A 6,414-nucleotide genomic window follows, 5' to 3' on the forward strand; every position below is an offset into this window, starting at 1 on the left:
CAAAAGATTTTACTATAGATGCCATGTCTAATATAATTTACTCACTTTTATGATCAGTTTTGTAGCCCTCAACAGCTAACAAACCAAGAAATCTTAATGTTGCTTTTATCCATTGCTGCCACTAGGTAATGGCATCATAGTCTTTTTTCATGGCCCAGATAATAGAAGTAGGTTGTTTTTCAGTCCAAAAGTATTTAGTATTAATATATTTAGTCACTTGGTGAAATTTCCGCTCATTTTATTGAAAAGCCAGTAAGTCTCTAGATCTTGCTTATTCATAAGTATGCTTTTTAATAGCAAGCAGCTTTATTAAAAATTTTAATCTGTAAAAAGTGTTTTCATTTCTCATGTCAAAAAAGAAAACTGAAACCGATGAGCATTCAGATACTTCTCTATGTTCCCATTGTTCCTTGAATTATAGTCTATTCAGGGAAGGATATGCACCTTATTAACTTTCAGTGCTAGTTAGGTCGAAATTCAGGCTTTGCAATTTCTCACTTCTTTTTTTTTTTTTTTTTTGAGTCGGAGTCTCGCTCTGTCGCCCGGACTGGAGTGCAGTGGCCGGATCTCAGCACACTGCAAGCTCCGCCTCCCGGGTTTACGCCATTCTCCTGCCTCAGCCTCCCGAGTAGCTGGGACTACAGGCGCCCGCCGCCTCGCCCGGCTAGTTTTTGTATTTTTAGTAGAGACGGGGTTTCACCGTGTTCGCCAGGATGGTCTCGATCTCCTGACCTCGTGATCCGCCCGTCTCGGCCTCCCAAAGTGCTGGGATTACAGGCTTGAGCCACCGCGCCCGGCCAATTTCTCACTTCTTGTTACTATATTAATAAGCTTCAGTGGCTGCTTACTAAAATAACACTCAAGAATTGACTTACACTGGGAGAACTTATTTGTCTCCCACTGAATGGTTCCTCTTTAAACCAAATCCAAAGGAAGTAGGAACTCTGTAGGTATTTTTCTACATGGATACTTTTAACTGTTTGATTGGAAAATGTTGTGGGGCTCTGAGGCGGTCAATGGAAGAGACGGACCAAGACTTGAGCTTTGTGGGATGGGTTGCATTTGTTTAATACAGATAAAGATGGCAAGCCTATTCCAGATGTTAAAATGATTTGGGCATTTCCAGATGGTAAAATGATTTGGGCAAAGGAATGGTAGCAGGAATTTTTAGGGAATACTCTTTATATTAATAGATTAATTGTGTTATTATTAAATGTGGGAAGTAGGTTTGGGAAGATAGTTTGGGTTCTTATTTTGAATACAAAAGCTTGAACTACATCCTGAAGACTAGCGAGAAGTGTTGAAGGTTTGTTTTATGCTTTGTTTTAAGAAAAATCAACTTATTGTTCTTGTGAAAATAATATATTTTCATTGCAAATCATTTAAGCAATGCAAAATAAAGAGGAAAAACTCCCTGAAATCTCATTATTTGACAATTATACATCAATAAAGCTGGGGGAAAATATTTTTGTAAAAAAACAATTCCCAAGTCCCACTATCTAAAAATAGTCATTATTAACATCTGATTAATATCATTCTAAATATCTTTTTATGCCTTTATATGAATAGCATGATAGATAAATAGGTATATAGACATAGGTACTTAAAAATGGTATCATACGGTGTGTTATTAAAAAATAAAAAGAAAAGTATTATATTCAAGTTTACTTGAATTTAACAGAATTGAGTTACAGTTAATTGAATTCTGTTAATCCTGAATTCTAATTTAAGTTAATTGAATTAAAAATTCAAAAATTCAAGTTTACTTGAATTAAAGAAACTAAAAGGAATAAAAAGGAAAAAAGAAACAAGTATAAAAAGAAACTTTAAAAATCTGGACTTCAAATAAGGGTTAGGAAAAGTGATTTTGACATTATGTTGTTTTGTTTATTTGAATTTAATTTAATTTAATTTAAATTTTATGATACAGGGTCGTGCTGTGTCACCCAGACAGCAATGCAGTGGCATTGCAGCCTTGAACTCCTCCTACCCCAACCTCCCAAGTAGCTGGGACCACAGGTATGTGCCACTACACCCAGCTAATATTTTTAGTTTTGTTTTTTAGGAATGGGGTCTTGCAATATGCCCATACTGGTCTTGAACTCCTGAGCTCAAGTAAATCCTCCTGCTGCAGCTTCCCTAGTTGCTGGGATTACAGGCAACTGCCCAGCTCTAGTTAAGAATACATTTTAAATTCGAATCTACTGTGAGCCCAAAGAGAGCACACTCGTACTATACTATCTTCCATTACCCCCTCCCACAGGGCCCAGTGTTTCTTAGTCATACTATTTTACATTGTTAATTCATATAATATGTACATGGTATAAAGCAATGATTCACACAGGTATTCAGTATTAATTCCGTATCTAAACAGATTCAATGATCATCACAAATCCTTGTACCAAGACTTCTTAATTCTTGAAGTCCTAATTTTGCCCTATTTCTTAATTGGCTGAATTTCACTTTCAAGCATTTTCTCAAGAAGAATTTGAGAGAGCTCTTTTTTGTTTGTTTGTTTTTTGAGACAGATTTTCACTCTTGTTGCCCAGGCTGGATGGAGTGCAATAGCATGATCTTGGCTCACCACAACCTCCGCCTCCCAGGTTCAAGTGATTCTCCTGCCTCAGCCTCCCGAGTATCTGGGATCATAGGCATGTTCCACCATGCCCAGCTAATTTTGTATTTTTAATAGAGACAGGATTTCTCCATGTTGGTCAGGCTGGTCTCAAATTCTCAACCTCAGGCGAGCTGCCCACCTTGTCCTCCCAAAGTGCTGTGATTACAGGCGTGAGCCACTGTGCCCGGCCAGAGAGAGCTCTTTTCTATGCTCTTTTGTATTTGTGGGAATCTGCCTAGGATCTTTATTTCCAAATGACATCTTGGCTGGGTATAATATTCTTGGATCATACTTTTGTTCTTTCAGAATTCTGTAGCCTGTGCTCCATTGGCTTCTGTCTCTGGAATGTTGCTGTTAAGAAATGTAAGGAGAGCCTGAGTTTTTCTCCTTGTAGGCATTCTACTTTTTCTGCCTGGATATCTGAAGTTCAATAAGTTAATTACAATATTTTTCAAGACAGAATATTCTGTATCAAAGTGCTTTCTGTCTTGACCTTTCAAGCTGCAGATTAGCACTTCATTTTGGGGCAAACTTTTGTTTTTATATTTTTGAATACTTCTGTTCCATTTAATGAGTTCTCAATTTCAGGGACACCAATAACTGCTGTCTTCCATATCTACTGATTTCTACCTGATTGTTTTAATATCTTTGTGTTTTCATCTACCATTATTTTGATTATTTAAAACCTTTTTCCATATCAATAATTCCATTTATAGGGGTGTAAACGTCTTAAAAAAAGAAAAGAAAAAACTAATTCCACTTCTAGCCGTGTCTATTGGTTCCTTGTTTTGAGGTATGTATTAGTCTTTGGATTTTCAAATGTGCAATTTCCCTATTCATCTTCTTCAGTTGTTTTATTATCTTGGTTTTGAGTTCTTATTCTATTGAGCTCATTTTCTTCTCTTTTTTTTTAGAGACAGGGTCTTGCTCTGTTGCCCAGGCTGGAGTACACTCATTTTATGTGTACAAACCAATGATTTTTAGCAAATTTATACAGTTGTACAGCCATCATATATATATGTACATAAATATACAGTTATTTTCTTAGGCCCTATTTAACTTACTCTCCCAGTTCTAAAATGTATTTACCTACTTACCTATGCCTACTGCATGCCAACATGACTAGAGGCAGCTTTTCAGAACTCTTGGATAGTTCTGTTCCTGTCAATTGAGCTACTTGCCTACTAAATGACTTTGGGCTTACTTATTTATTAATATGTCAGTGATATTTGCTATCATAATTTAGCTAAATTTTTGAAAACATGAAATATAAGGATAAAGAGAAAAGAGATGTTGCTGTGAAAATCAAGTTGAACGCATTGGAAAGGCTTATTAAAGGCAAGTTGTTAAAAAAAATTGTTAAAGTAACTCTGGGTCAGAAATCTGAGAGTGGAAATTCTTCCACCTAGAATAATTTCACATCCAAACACTATAGCTCACACCTGTAATCCCAGCACTTTGAGAGGCTGAGACGGGAGGATCCCTTGAGCCCAGGAGTTCCAGGCTGCAGTAAGCTATGATTGTGTCACTGTACTCCAACTTGGGGAATAAAGCAAGACCCTGTCGGAAAAAAAAAAATGTCATCATAACACTATTCATAATAGCAAAGACATGGAATTAACCTAAGTGCCCATCAATAGTAGACTGGATAAAGAAAATGTGGTAGGTATACACCATGGAATACTACACAGCCAAAAAAGGAATGAGATAATGCCCTCTGCAGCAACATAGATGGAACTGGAGGTCATGATCCTAAGCAAACTAATGCAGGAACAGAAAACCAAATACCACATGTTCTCACTTATAAGTGGGAGCTAAACATTAAGTACACATGGACACAAAGAAGGAAACAACAGACACTGGGGCCTATGTGAGGGTGGAAGGGGGAAGAGAGAGAGGATCGAAAAGTTACTTATTGGGTACTATGTTCATTACGGTGGTGACAAAATAAAAAGTACACCCAACCTCCTTGACACACTATTTACCTATATAGCAAACCTACATATGTGACCCTGAATCAAAAATAAAAGTAAAAAACAAAAAGAGTTTTGGCCTGGCATGGTGGCTCACACCTGTAATCCTAGAACTTTCGGAGGCTGAGCGGGGCAGATTGCCTGAGCTCAGGAGTTCGAGACCAGCCTGGGCAACATGGCAAAACCCCATCTCTACTAAAAATACAAAAAATTAGCCGGGCATGGTGGTGGTGTGCCTGTAATCCCAGCTACTCGGGAGGCAGAGGCATGAGAATCGCTTGAACCCGGGAGGTGGAGGTTACAGTGAGCCGAGATCACGCCACTGTACTCCACCCTGGGCGACAAGAGCGAAACTCTGTCTCAAAGAAAAAAAATGCAGAATCATAAAGCATTATACAATACAGTATACAGTTTTGTTTTAAGAAAAATAAGCTTATTGTATAAGCACTTTCTTTTAACTTAAGACTTACAAATTGAAGTAGCTTCAGGATTTTTCTGTGACTATAGCCCTCTGAATGAAGTTTCCTGCCTTTAATGAACTATTTATAATTTCTTTAAAGGTTTCTTTAAACTGGAGCAATAACTGAAAGACACTTGTGAAGCAATCTGAATGCAAAGTTGATTACAAATCCCGTGGGTTTGTAACCAACTTTTCTTTTACAACATACTAAGGACATTTTTCATATCATTTTATGTAAATTTGCCTCATTTTTCTTTTTTGAGAGAGACAAAAAAGAAACAACAACCCCCTGTTGCCCAGGGGGTAGTGCAATGGCAAGATCATAGCTCAATGCAGCCTTGAACTCCTGGGCTCAAGTGATCCTCCCACCTCAGCCTCCCTAGTAGCTAGGATTACAGGCACATACCACTACCCCTGGCTAATTAAAAAAAAAAAAAATTTTTTTGTGGGGGGGTGGAGATAGGGTCTTGCTATATTGCCTGGGCTGTATTCACTTTTTATTTATTTATTTATTTATTTATTTTGAGACAGAGTTTCGCTCTTGTTGCCCAGGCTGGAGTACAATGGCACTATCTCAGCTCACCACGACGTCTGCCTCCCGGGTTCAAGCAATTCTCCTGCCTCAGCCTCCTGAGTAGCCGGGATTACAGGCATGCACCACCACGCCCGGCTAATTTTGTATTTTTAGTAGAGACGGGATTTCTCCATATTGGTCAGGCTGGTCTCGAACTCCCGACCTCAGGTGATCTGCCCACCTCGGCCTCCCAAAGTGCTGGGATTATAGGCGTGAGCCACCGCTCCCGGCCCTATACTCACTTTTTATAAAACTGGCCTCATATTATTCCATTGTATAGTGGATACACTCTAATTTCTTTACAAATTCTTTACACTATTTTTTTGATGTTTTGTTGAAAAAACTTGAGCAGAGAACTGAGATTATGAAGGTGGACTGAGGGATGAATCTGGCAATAGAGCATAAAATGGATTAAAGAGGAGAGAATGGAAAAGGAAATGATTGATGAGAGACCCTTGAAATAATCCAGCTGAGATTAGGCCAGTTAGTGGCCACGGGTTTTCCCCTCACTCTCATGCATCCAACATATGCTTTCGTCCGTCTTGAAGTCCCGACATTTCTAGAAAACACAGTTGTCTTTCTCCTCTCTACCTTAGCTCATCTCAGTCCTTCTGAATTTCATTTTTGCTTGTTGAAATCCTACTTCTCGGCCGGGCGCGGTGGCTCAAGCCTGTAATCCCAGCACTTTGGGAGGCCGAGACGGGCGGATCACGAGGTCAGGAGATTGAGACCATCCTGGCTAACACGGTGAAACCCTGTCTCTACTAAAAATACAAAAAACTAGCTGGGC

At 38.7% G+C, this 6,414-nt stretch overlaps 1 pseudogene; it reads right to left on the reverse strand.

Moving 5' to 3' along the window:
- Nucleotides 1-6,414, reverse strand: part of LOC117093558 — a 32,058-nt pseudogene that overhangs the window by 25,020 nt on the left and 624 nt on the right.

This window comes from Trachypithecus francoisi, unplaced genomic scaffold (genome assembly GCF_009764315.1).
Source record: "Trachypithecus francoisi isolate TF-2019V2 unplaced genomic scaffold, Tfra_2.0 Lachesis_group12, whole genome shotgun sequence".
In the NCBI taxonomy this organism is placed as follows: domain Eukaryota; kingdom Metazoa; phylum Chordata; class Mammalia; order Primates; family Cercopithecidae; genus Trachypithecus; species Trachypithecus francoisi.